Source organism: Lissotriton vulgaris, chromosome 6 (genome assembly GCF_964263255.1).
Source record: "Lissotriton vulgaris chromosome 6, aLisVul1.2, whole genome shotgun sequence".
In the NCBI taxonomy this organism is placed as follows: Eukaryota; Metazoa; Chordata; class Amphibia; order Caudata; family Salamandridae; genus Lissotriton; species Lissotriton vulgaris.
In genome coordinates, this window is record NC_141694.1 from 1,279,291,928 (window position 1) to 1,279,305,833 (window position 13,906).

Genomic DNA, 13,906 nt, shown 5'->3' on the forward strand with positions numbered 1-13,906 from the left:
GCACAACACCTCACCATTCTTGTACTGTACTTCTCGCAAGTATTAATACACCCAGCACTTGCTTTCATTGTCCACCCACTGCACAGCACTACATCTCGCAAAGGAATTTTGTTTTGCAGGCATACATATGCTCAGTGCATGCACTAACCATGCTTGCACAGCACAGCACTGCTCTCTCCCTGTACTACACCATCCCCAGGCACACATACATTCTGCGCAGTCACTATTCCTGCACTGCGCAGCACTCTACATTTAACTCATGTAGGTCAAGGGTGAGTGAAGTATACAGCAGCAGAATATATAATAAGGTGATTGAGCCTGTAGGCTTCACTTCAGTGACACAGGGTAAAAAGGACCTGTTCACTCCTGCTGATCACTACACAGTAGGCTGCCACCACTACGCTTGTGCTGCTAACTCTTAGAGAAGGTGGTAGCCTTCAACCACTAAGAGAGTAGCGCTCTGGGAGCCCCTCCCAGTCCAACAAAAAGCAAATACGTGAGACAGGCCTATGTCATGGTGCACATGCATGATTCATGTTTCCATATGACATGAAAATCTGCATTAGCGAACCAGAAAACAGCGCAGAAGGGCACTCTGGGCGGGGGTACATGTCCATCATCATGCAGAGGACTTTTATGTCCCAGCAATGAGGTTAATTGCAGTGGTGTAATTGAGACATTTTGTTAGCACCAAACTGTTGAAAAACAGATTAGGAGCATCTGGCATTCTTAAGTACATTACAAATTTGGAATTAATTATTCTATAATGTAAAGAGAAAACAGGCAATTTAATGCGCACAATTTGAATAAGTTGCTAGTTAATTCGAGTTATTTGAAGAAACCATGTCATAAATAAGTGAAATTATCATTTCTTTTCTTGTGACGCCACAAAAGCCATTGTAACCTGTTCAATCATTCAGTTGTTAAATGGGACAAAAATAGATAACCAACTTATCAGCGGTTTGTGTGTAATAGCCCCGTACACTTACTCAGCATCTTCGTGTTATCACAGTGAATGCACCCTTCTTTGGTCGGAACAGCCAAAGGCTTATTCAGCGAAATGCACCCACTTCAGCCATTAGCTTGTTAGAGTGAGCCTCATTTAGTCACTGCTTAAAAAGGGTCATTCACATTTGTAAGAGCAGACTTTAGCTCCTGCAGACTTCCTGTTTTCAGCTTACATTTTTTTTAAAGTGCATATGTTGCATTGTCTGTAGACACAAAGAGCGCACACTGATACTTCTCTATGTAAATTGCTGATGCCGCCTTGTGATTGGCTAATTACTCTTCTTAATAATTCAGCCGTCTTGGAAAGGTGCATTTCTCTAAATACTGCATTATCAGTCATTCTAAGAAAAGGAAACTTACATACTTTTACAAACTAAGTGTCTAAGGGTCTAACTTTTCACAAGTATGAGAAATTGTTACAATACTGTTAAAGGATTACCATAATGATTTGTGGAGTTCTCAGTGCAAAGGGCAGCACTGTCATCTGCCACGTGTGCATTTAAAAATGTCCTAGCATCACCACAAATTCCGAGTACCATCACACAAATCAGCTTAGCTCAGCTGATAGGGAAATCTTCAAGACCTGTATTCTAGTTTTCCCTCTGAGGCTGTGCCCCATCTCCTGCTGGTCTGTTACAAATCTGAGAAAGGATATTACAAATTCTAATAGGTCGATGTCCAAAGCTCAATGAATGGTGGACATGTGTTTTTGTCCTTACATCGTTTGTATTGCTTGATTAGCTTGACTTGTAGTCTTTCTATCAGGATTCTTACGTGCTTATGATTTCGATCCAGCCTTTACATGCAGCTGCTCAGTTAGCTCCGTTGTATGTAATTCATGTCTCATGATGGTGTGCCGAAACCCACTACTCTGAGGCAGGCTGCAGTGCAAGCCTCCATCGTGGACCGGTAAGGCGCTTGCCAAAGTTAAAGTATTGATCAATAGAACTAGGAGCCGCAGGACTGCGGAGAGAATTGCAGAGAATGGAGACGTATTGAGACAAAATCTCTTGATGGTCCCCATCACATGGCTCATTGGCTCTGAAATAGGACACACGTTGACTTGTAACCAGGAGTGAAAAGCTTTGTTAAAAAAAGACAAACATCATTGACACCAAAATACAACATGCTGTAGTCCCTTACATTCTCCTGTAGGCTAATGTGTGCAATCTACCATCAACATGTACAATAAAACCAGTGTACACATTTGCATTTGGTAGCGAGAAATAGATGTGCACTTAATGAAAAACTTGACTTCTTTTTTTGCCAGTCTGTCAATATATTTCACTTAATTTCAATGAATATTTGATCATATTATTTCAGCAGCATACTGTAGGAGAGTAGGGTCTGCAATCCTATGATCACCCGGACTTTTTGCTTTTGTTTCACTGGTTTACGACTTTCTCGGGCTGCGGGCCTGCTAATCAGACCCACAGCCTAGCTGTTCTCTCTCTAAATTGATGCATGTACCTTAGGTGCATTACCCAATTGGAACTGGGCCACCCTGTCAGACCCTGTAACTCAGGGCATCGGTGTACCCAGGGCCTACCAGGGGCTGAAGCATGTATTATGCCACCCCTGGATGGCCATCTAAATCTGACACAACTGGCTGCACGACAGCTGGGGCAACGTAGCGTACCCGCTCGTTGCTTTAGGTATAGTAGCCCTATATCTAACCACACAATGGACACCCGAGTTCCTATCAGACACTCCTATGGCAGGCCTTGACAATCCTGAAGGCAGAGTGCTTGGAATCGTGTGAATTGGGTTCTGGCCCGAGCCGAGCCCGGTTGCAGCTGGCGGAACCAAGACCCAATGGCTGTTCCATGATAACGCGTGCCATATCGGTAACTTCGGTATTGCGTTATCCAGACATGTCGAGTAAGGTGTCATACGAATCGGGATGCTACCCCCTCACCAATTCTGGCGACGAGGTTAGCATTCCGCCCTTCTAGAGGGACACGACATGTATGTAACTGTGAACCCCGGTTAAAGTTAACTAAAGCCTCAGCTCCACAAAATGGATGCTGCCACCACAGACATGAGTCTGACCTCCTGCTGCTGGGAGTCCTTCCAGCGAGGAGAGCTTGGACAAAGGGTTTCCTGTCAAGGGCGGTGTTCGCACCGTCCCAGACAGGGTTTGTGTATTCTGGGTAGGTAGGGCTTTGGGAGAAGGTGACTGCGGAGTGGCACCCCGGTGCTCACTACGCATCTGCCGGTCAGAACCAGTTCCAGGGGCGCCAGCCCCTGTCCTGGGGACAGTCCGGCAGGGGAGAGGGGTGTAACTACCCCCCTTCCTGGTCCCACCCTTAGGGCAGGACCTAGTCATGTACCCACCCCTTTCTTTAGGATAAAGGCCGGAGCGGGGACCCTTCCAAATTAGATCATCTTTGAATCAAGAATACTTTCTACGAAAGGACTTCGAGACTCTTCTCAAGATTTCTCCCTTGTGGCTAAGGAGTAGTCACCCTGCACCAGCGGGCACCATCTAAGAACTCTGCGGTTTGCTGCAAGTCCTTCCTCAAGGAATCCGACAGCCCAGCTCGACGAGAACCGGCTTCCCTGGCACCTCTGACCTCTACCCACGTCATCAGCTCAGCTGTGATCTGTGGGTGCGACGAGACCTCGAGGGACCGGCCATCAACAAAACCTGCACGCTTTCTTAAACAGCACGACCATCGAAGTAATTCTCTGGTGAGTGCTCTGGGGTCCGAGAAGCCCCGACCCTGAGCCGCTCCAGCACCGAAGTGCAGTCTCCCAGCATCTCCACGATCTGCGTGGGGCCCTTCTGCTCGCTGCTCAGCACGTTGTCTGGTCACTAGCCGCTGGCTTGTGCCCTTCCTTGACGACATCCGACAACCAACGCTGCTGGTCTGGTTGCTCCAGACTGGCCTTTGCTTCCATCCTTGAGAGAAGCACCCCGGACCCTCCGGGTCCACTCAAGACGCCATTTTAGGCCCACCCCGTGGCCCTGAAATCTGCCAAGGCTTGTTGCCCCAATCCTGGGCCCAGCGACGCCGACAGCATCAACCTCCGTGGGACAGCTCGCACCTCCATCCTGGTCGCCGACAACGCCTCCTGGTCCGTGAGACTGCAGAGCCCAGCGTCGCCCACTCACCTAGTCGAGGTGACGGCCAACCGGTGCCTTCCTGGTACCCTCTGACTACTGGCTAGTAGTACGAACTTGGTCCCCTCTGCTTTCAGGTATCAACGATCTCTGATCCAGGCTTGGATCTCTACGAACTATTCAGCACTGGTCGCCGGCCAGCAACTCCTTTTCTTCCGGCTCCTGGCTCGTCAGCGAAGACCCCGACGCCTGTAAGACTTGTGCAGCCGCAGCCCCCGTGGCTAGGTAACTTCGGCATTTCGGTGCCTGCATAGCCTCCTTACTCTAGGGTCCCGAGTCCCTCGCTTCCGACTTGCCTTATCGGGTCCGCCCGAGACCACTAAACTTCCCGTGTCCCCAGACACTTGTTTAAATTGTGCACTTGAAGTATTCTCCTAAGAGTTTTGGTTTGTGCTTAGTACCCTGTCCTCATAAAGAGTCCAGGGCTGTTGTGATTCTTAATAAATATTCTGTTTATTTTCTTAACACTTGTGTGGTGTCCTTTCACTTGGGGTTCAAGGGGTATGTGATGGTATAACAGCTGGCTTAACACGCCCTCTAGAGTTTAGCCCGAAGACTGCTCGTATCCACGCTACTAGGATAGGTGGTCTAAGGTTGACTTACAACCAATCACCATAAGGGTCGTTGGAACGATACATAGCGGTCGCTAGAATAGCGAACGCTGCATATCGGGCCAACTTCTCACACATACCATTCCCCTTGTACAAATGTAATGTAAATGTGTGGGACTTGTAAAGCGCACTGTTGCCCGTGAGCGTCCTGGTGCTGAAGACCACTGGGGAACCCGTCCTGGCTTTCCCTGTGAGATGGTCCCTTCTGGGTATCTCCAAGGTGAAACCAGGCATCCCCGGCGTCTGTGGGGGGCTGTTGTAGAGATGAGGCAAGCTTAATGCCCAGAGTTGCCGAGTGTGGTCCCTGGTTAGAGTAGGCACCGAGGCGAGAATTATCGAGTCAGTTGACCCTGGTCCACGACCCTGCCGCGTCTGGGATTGAACCCTGGTCCCGGGCCGTTCTCTGCTTCCGGGTATGCCGCCTCTAACCATTGAGCCACACCACTCCAATATGTAATGATATCAAATATTCGTCACTCCAAGTACCAGCCCAAATCAAGACTAGTGCTTAAAGTGAGATGAACAATTAGGAGGCCTCTGAAAGAGGCATGGCCTAAGAAGTGTATCCTGGAAGCCTGCACTAGAGACATGGTCAGTGTTACCAAGGCATTACTTAATAACTGTTAAAATAGAACCTTGTGCTTGACAATTTCATAAAGAGTGCTTTACTGAACAAACAGTAAACAAAATCAGCTTGTGACAAGATATTTGACCCAGTTTATATAGCAACATTATTCTGACGAATATTTCTAACCACAGACTCCTCATCTTAGAATAACTCTGAGGTGCCATACTGGATCCAGAGATTTTTTCATAACAGTACTCCTGTGCTACACTAGGTAGCACCATACAGCTATGCATTTGCTGTACATGGCACTCCTTGTGACTGGGCTGGCCCAGATTCTGTCTGCTCTGGTTCCGGGTGACTGGATGATGTCCTTGGACTTGCAGGACTCATATTTTGATGTACCAGTACTGCAGACCCATGGTCGACCGATGCCTGCTACGGCCTGTCCGGCCTTGCCCCTGTTCACTAGTAACCTGTTATGATGGGGTGTATTATAGGTATGGCACACATTTCTCCTCACGCTTTTCTGAAGCCACAGTGGGACCATAACTTAGTCTTTACATTTCTTATGTGTAAGCCCTTCGAGCCTATGTATAGCTGCTCTGTGTGTCCTGACCTTGAAAAAAGCCTTCCTCATTGTAATTATGTGAGCTCATTGTGTGAATGAACTACAGACATTTTCACTGCAATCACCCTACACCTCTTTTTTCCTGGACAAATTGGTGCTGAGAACTTTGGTAGCCTTCCTACTAAAAGTTGTATGTAACTCCCTCCCACATTTGCCAATCCATCACTCCAGCAGCATTCTTTGCTCTCTCACCTCTTGTAAGAATGAGTAGAGGCTCCCTCAGTTGGACCTCAGTCAGATTTTAATCTTTCACATTGATCATGCAAAGGACCATCAAGTGGACTATCAGCTTTTTATTGGGTTATCTGGTGCGAAGTAAGGGAAGGCAGTGTATAATAGGTCTTGTTGAGGTGGCTAGTCCTCTGCATTAAGATCTGCTATGCACTGGCCAAGAAACAGCCGGGAAGATGCAAGTTTGAACTCGAAGCGCCTCTCGGGAGCCCGCAGAGCGGCGCCCACAGGGGGAAACCTTCAGACACGATACGGGGTGCAGGCCCGTCTCTGGTAACTCCTGAGCCGACCTAATCGGAGAGGACTGGTGCTATTCTTACAAATTGAAAAGCGCTTTTAATGTTTATACAGCGTGGACTTCAGTCAGCGCACGTCACCGCCCGCAGCCGCACACTGCGCCCCGCACCCCGGGGCAGGATAGCAGAGCAGGCCAGAGAGGGGATCAATACGGGGAAAAAAGGAGTTTGTCAAACCGTGAAAGCTGCAAGCTACTGAAGGCCTGAGATGCTTCGCTCCATGGAGTGTCGGATGCGCCGCGCTGTGCCTGCCACCGCCGGGTAACTTCAGCCGCCTCCCGCCCTGAACCAAGGTAACGACTCCAGCATTTTCATCCTGCGAGGGTCGCGGGTGGAGGGGACGTGAGACGCGCTTCAGCGGCGCCGGGTAATCGAAGGATCGGGCAGTGCTACACGCAGTGAAAGGTCATCGAGCAGCGCTTCCCCCAGTGGAAGGGGTTAGAGCAGCGCCAAACGGTGAAAGGGGGTTGAGCAGCGCCACACGCAGTAAAAGGACACTGAGCAGCGCTACACGCAGTGAAAGGACGCTCCCCTGAAACACTGCATCCAAATGGGGGATCGTGCAGCAAAGAAGCACTGCATGCAGTGGAAGGGCGCCAAGGGCTGAGTCTATATTTCTTTAGTTTTCTGATCTTTATTTTATTCTATTTGTATTTATTTTACTGGGCTAGCTTGCTGGGTTCCTCAAACCTATATTTAGTATATCAAGAGTTTCTAGTTCTATGTTGCCAAATGTGGTAGGTTTCCCATTGCACATATTGAAGTGGACGGCCATCTTAACTTTTCTGGCCCATCCATCTAGAAGGCACTGCAGGGCAGAGTGGCGGCTGTCCTCACATGCCCCAATCGTAGAAAGGGAAAGAGGACTGAACTTTTGCCTTCACTAAAACAGAAAGAGGACTGAGCCAGAAGCTCACCACATGCAAAGAAAGAAGTTTTCTATAGCGGCCATCTTGGGTTGGGAATAGAGTTTATAGCCATCTCAATCTATTCGACTACAGATTCCTAGTAAAACTCCCACCCTGGATATGGGCATTTGTTAAACAATCCTTGCTTGTGGTCCCGCTGTCTTAAGACGTGCCGCACAGCGCAGACCTTCAGGCTGGCCGTGAAGGAGGACTACAAGGCCATCAGGAGGATGCTGCTGCCTCATCTACAGCTGTGCAACAAGTAGTGCCAGCTGCATTGTTTAAGCCCTTTACAGTTGCGCAGCAAGTAGTGCCAGCTGCACCGTTTAGGCCTTTTACAGCTACGCAGCAAGTAGTGCCAGGTGCACCGTTTAGGCCATTTACAGCTACGCAGCAAGTAGTGCCAGCTGCACCGTTCAAACCTTTAACAGCTGTGCAGCAAGTAGTGCCAGCTGCATCGTTTAAACCACTTTATCAGTGGAGTCAGTTCTGATTGTTAGGACTCCCGCTGCCTTTACAGCAGCCTTGACTTTATGGATTCAGGGCATCTGTGCCCCCTGCTTAGATGGCCACTTGGCCTGGGAGACTGCGAGATATGTAGGGCGCCAGGCCCTTATAAGACATGTGGTGCTTGGAAATGTTCTCCTTGTAGAATGAGTTTCGCACCCTGTTCTGACCTCCGCTAAAGGTGGTCTTATGATGATGAGGTTGTCATGCATATTTAGACCTTGTTAGTCAGATTTTGTTCTACCCCATGCTCTTTGCCCCTAATGTTTGTTATTCTCAGGAGATTAGGGTGCAATAGTAGTCTGTTGAGATTATGGGCATACAACACGTTTGGTGCCGAATGGGATTCTGTCACAGGCTGATGCTAAGTTCAGTGATCACCAGTGGTCACTGGGTGTTCGTTTATAATCTGTTCTACTTTGACCAAATTTGCTTTGTGGTGGTTCTGAAAGTGGTCCAGTTGGTCCTATCATATGTAAACAATTCCTTTGTTTATCTAGTGCCAGGTGACATCATGCATACCTAGATGAAGGGCCCATCAAAAACCCACCCCACTTCCCAGACGGCACATTAGTTCTGATTTCTTCACCCAACATTTGTAATCTGTGCCCCCTTCTTGTACTTCTACTTCTCATCACCACCGCTTTCCTAGTAACACCCTTCTCATATCCCCCCCACCCTCCTCCGTCTCATTTTCCCAACATGGCCACCACTCGAGTTAAGGCTGGAATTAATTGCTACAAAATCATGTATCCTCCCAACCAGACGAAAGCTTCAGTAAAACGATTGAAGCATAACACTATTGAACGTTTCCCTGATTCCCTTTTTGTTGATCAATTTTACAGTGGTCGTTTTGGGAGACTCAAAAACGATTTCATCTTCTTCACTCACAACACCCCCTCTTGGTCCACCAGCTTATATAATTCCCTTAACGTCATCTCCTCCTCCTCTATCCCTCATGGCAAACAACTAAAAATTTCCCCCTCTGCGCGTTTCAATGGCTACCTCACTAGCTCACTCTATAACAACGGTACTGTCATGATCCAAGGCAAAGACACCCGTCTTTCGCTCTTTGACCACCTCTTCCCCTCCCTACTTCCCTACTCTGCGACTGGGTTATCCCCTGACTCTTCATCTAGCTCCACCCACTTTCTCCTCCCCTGACCCCCCTACATTCCATCAGGTTGCACCCTCGAGAAGCACAGGTAACCACTATTCCCTCGCCCTCCCCTGTGCCCTCCTCACCTATGCCTCCCCCCTTACAGTTTGCCCCCCATTTATCACTTCAGCCTTACCTCTAACAAATACGCTCCTCGTCCAATCTGCACCATCCCGGTTCCCCAATCTCTTCACCTCACTCATACTCCTACCTGCCACACCCCTTTTCAGTCCACCTCTCCTCCAACCCTCTCCCCTGGTTAACCTTCCCTACGCTTCCCTTAATCCTCCTTCCCCCCCCTCTCCTCTACCCCCTCCTCCCCTCGTTATTCACCCCGATTTCTCCACAACCCCATTGCATCTCTCTCCTTCCCCCCACTCCTCCAGCTGTCCTGTGCTACCCCCTTTCCCCCCTTGGTAACCCTTTCCATTTCCCTCCCTCGGGCACAGCAGAACCACTTCCTTTCTTCAGCTTCCCATTCTCCCAACCCCCCTCACTCTGCCAGATGCCAGTTTCCTCACAGCCACCCCTTCTCGATGACAGGACCTCTACAACCACCTCCTCTCTTTTCCTCCCTAACCCCCTACATTCCCATGACGCCACTCAGGCCTCCCCTCTCCTTCTACCATACCACCCTGATCCGCACCCATCTCCCCCTAAATTTGTCCTTAATACCTCTCCTTCTTGCAACTCCAACAAAGACAACTCTCCCTTCACCTCTGACTCACCAACTCCCGCTCTCAACCTCCACCTTTCCCCACTTTTGAACCCTATTCCCCAACTCCCCTCCTGTACCCCCACCTCACCCTGCCGTCCACCACCGGTTCCACCTCCTCCCGTTTCCATCAAGCCACCCAACCATCTGTGCTCTGCCTTACTCTGTCTGGAAAATAAGCTAGACTCTCTGATCACCTCCATCTCCCAGCTTGTAACTGCCATTTCACTTTTTTTTCTCAAAACTATTAAAAGCCATTTCACTTTTAAGCTCCAAGATTTCCACCTTTCCATACACCTCTACTCCTTTGGAAAACCCTCACCATCCCATGAGATACACCTCGCCCCTCACCCCACTATAGCCAAGCTGAACCTGTCCTCTACAAACTTCGTCAACTCATACAAGCCTTTGAATGCCTCCTTTCTGCAACCTGCACCTCCCAGTAACACTACTATCTACTCTATTCCGACCATCTCCTCTGTCAGAACCAAGCATCCACCTAAACCCTCCCGAGCACCCTTGTATAAACACAATATCCCGATCACCCTTAAGAGCCCAAGTGCCCCCGTCACCAAAACAGTCTTGACAGAGCTGCGCTGTCTGCTCCACAACTGCAGATCTGCAGTAAAACACAAACTTGAAATCTCCGATACCATCACCTTTCACAATATAGACATGCTCTTTCTCACAGATACCTGGTTCAACGATACCTCTCACTCTATCTTTGATCTCCTATTACCCACAGGCTACTCTTTACTTAGGAATGACAGAACTGACAGCGTTGGGGGAGGGGTTGCAGTCATCTTTAGGAACTCCCTTCAACTGAAGGCTTCTCCTTTCAGCTCCTTCCGCACTTTTGAATGCCTTTCACTTGAGCTACAATTGCACCACCGCTCACCCATCAGATTCCATGTCATTTACCGCCCGCCGGGTAGCGGCCCTTCGTTTATGGAGGAACTCACTGACTTCATCAGCGACCAATACTCGCAAAGTGACAATCAGACCTTTGTGGGTGACTTCAATCTCCACTGGGGCTCACCGCAAGACTTCTGCAAACTCGCTGGCCACCTTCCTCTCTGCTAACGATCTTATCCAACACTGCACAGAGTCAACACACTCTAAGGGCTCAATCCTGGACCTTGTCATTTCTAAAGCAGACATGCTTTCTATTACTTCCCCTATTCATGTAGACTGGTCTGACCACCTCCTCATCCCATTCTCTCTTCACCTATCACACTCTATAACTCTTGGCCAACCTAAGAGGGATACCGCCTGGTTCCGTGATGCTAAAAATATTGACGTTGTTTCCCTCTGTGAATCAGCTTTATCACTTCCAAGGCTAGACCCGAACCTAGATGTTGACAAACTTACCTCCCAATGCCACACAGTCCTTGCAGTCGAAATCAACAACGTTGCTCCTCTCCAAAGTAAAAAGATATAGCCCACTCCCTCCGCACCCTGGTTCAACAAATCCCTCTATGACGAAAGGAAGCAACTAAGATTCCTGGAGAAACAATGGAGGCAAGCGCCCTCCACTGATCTGGCCACGCTTCGTTCAGCAAGATCCAAGTACCACAAGAACATCTTCCTTGAGAAAGCGTCGCACTTCAGAACCCTCCTTGACTCTGCGAAAAATAGACCCAAAAAACTATTTGATCTCATCAAGGTTCTTAACCTCTCTCCCCCAACCTCCATGCTGGAGGATTCTACAAAGAAAGCAGCGGATTTTGGTATATTCTTTGACGAAAAAATGAAATCCCTTGTGGCTCAGGTCACTCATCCTACCCCTCCAGAGGAGCGCAAATCCTTAGCTATTTGGCAGAACTTTGACCCCATCTCTGAAGATGCCCTCCTCAAGTGCTTCCTCGAAACAAAGCCCTCCAACCATTCTCTTGACCCCATCCCCAGTGCCATTGCCATTGACTTCTATTCCCATTCTCTTTCCTATTGGAACACACTGGTCAACCTCTCCCTCTGTCAAGGCTCCCTTCCTGTCTCCTTCAAAACTGGACAGGTCACCCCTCTGCTTAAAAAACCCACTGCTGATGCTAAAGACCTCAACAACTTCCGCCCCATCACTAATCTACCCTTTCTTGCGAAGATCACAGAAAGATGTGTAGCGAAACAACTCTCTCGTCCTATCAAGGACAATGATCTTCTTGACAATTGTCAGTCCGGCTTCATCCAAAACTGCAGCACTGAAACAGCCCTATTGCAAGTGGTCTATGACGCGCTAAGGATACTTGACTCGGGGGGAGTCCTGTCTTCTAATTCTCCTCGACCTTTCTGCAGCCTTTGACACTGTCAATCACGACACTCTCTTCAACACTCTGCAACAGAGAATAGGCATGGAGGGCACTGTGCTTAAATGGTTTGCTTCCTTCCTCTCTGATAGATCCCAAATGATCAAAATAGCGAACAGTCTTTCATCTCCTTTGGCGGTAGGTCAAGGTGTTCCTCAAGGCTCTATTCTTGCACCCACATTGTTCAATCTGTACCTAGAACCACTGGGAAATCTCCTAAGTAAATCCGGGATCCACTATCATCTCTACGCAGATGACACTCAAATCTACCTCAAGGTTGCCTCCAATCATGATCTCGCCATCCTAAGCTCGACTCTCGACTCCATTCAAAACTGGATGTCAACTCATCAACTGACTCTGAATCCCTCCAAAACTGAATTCCTCCTTCTCTCTTCCTCACTTTCTCCTCCCCCGGTTCAATCATGGATGGATCAGATGAATCTGCTGAACAATAAACCCATCATTGTCGACAGCGCAAAATCCCTTGGTGTCATACTCGACAACAAACTCAATCTAATCCCCCACATCAACTCCATTGCAAAATCTGCACGATACCAACTGCGCCTTCTTGGGGAATTCGTCGCTTTTTCCCTGAACAAGACCTCAAAACACTGGTGCAATCGCTGGTCCTCTCCAGACTAGACTACTGCAATTCTCTTCTTGCTGGCCTCCCCAAATCCCACCTGTCCCCCCCAAATCTGTCCTCCACTCAGCAGCCCGTTTCATTTATGGGGCAAAAAGAAGCGACCACATCACACCGTTGTTATCCACCCTTCGCTGGCTTCCAATCGAGGCTAGAGCTATCTACAAGACTGCCTGTATCACCCACAAAGCCTTGCACTCTGCCTCTCCTCTCTACCTGTCGAATAAACAAACTGTCTGGAGGCTCTAGACCATCCCGTAATGCGGAAAATCTATTGCTTGAACCCCCCACTTTCAAGAAGGAAAGATCGATGGCTCAATCCTTTTCAGGCAGCGCAGTGAGAATCTGGAACTCACTTCCGCCTCAGCTCCGGACCACCTCCTCCTCCCAGGCCTTCAAAATGGACCTCAAAGTTCGCCTCCTCCAAAGACACCTCCAAATCTAATTCACACCCTCTCTATCACCTGAAGGAAGGCCTCCCATTATTGAAAATTCTATTGTCCTTGACTATTGAAGTGCCTTCCCAGTGTGTTCTGGCAGTTTGAGTGTTTACCATTTATTGCAGTATTATCCTTGTACCTGTGTATGGTACCCTTTTGTAACTTACATACGTCACTTTTCTCTGGTTTCACACTGTATGCTACCTCTCACTTTTTGTTTGCTTTAGATACTTGCACAAGTGCCACCATTGCCTACGTAACGTTTGTTATTGTGCTGGAGTGTCTGCCATTTATTGCAGTATTGTACCTCTACTTGTACTTTGTACACTTTTGTAACCTGCACACATATCACTTTTTCCTCCTGTAATGTACCGATTTCTACCTCATGTATTTTGGTTGCTCACTATTGTCACTTTTGATTCATGTAAGATGTTTGCTTTTGTAATTTGTTCACTTGTAATTCTTCTCCTCATGTATCATTGCTGTTCCTATTGTGAAGCGCTCTGACACCTTCGGATAAAGTCCACGCTATATAAAATCGCATAAATAAATGAATAAATAAATAGCTCATTCCACAAGAGTTATGGCTGCTTCTGTTGCGTTGGCACTACGAGTGCCTGTATTTGATATCTGCCAGACTGAGACATGGGTGTCTGTGCATACACCAAAAAACATAAAGAGGAGTGAAGAGGTTTGATCAGTCGTGGACTCAACCTCCTCTATGAACTAAGAAAAAACAGAAAGAGTCCATTCTGAGTTATA

At 48.3% G+C, this 13,906-nt stretch overlaps 1 protein-coding gene across 2 annotated transcripts in view; it reads left to right on the plus strand.

The window, feature by feature from the left end:
* MAP3K5 (mitogen-activated protein kinase kinase kinase 5) overlaps nt 1-13,906 on the plus strand; it is a 1,016,304-nt gene that overhangs the window by 653,344 nt on the left and 349,054 nt on the right. The gene's annotated exons all lie outside the window — the stretch shown is intronic.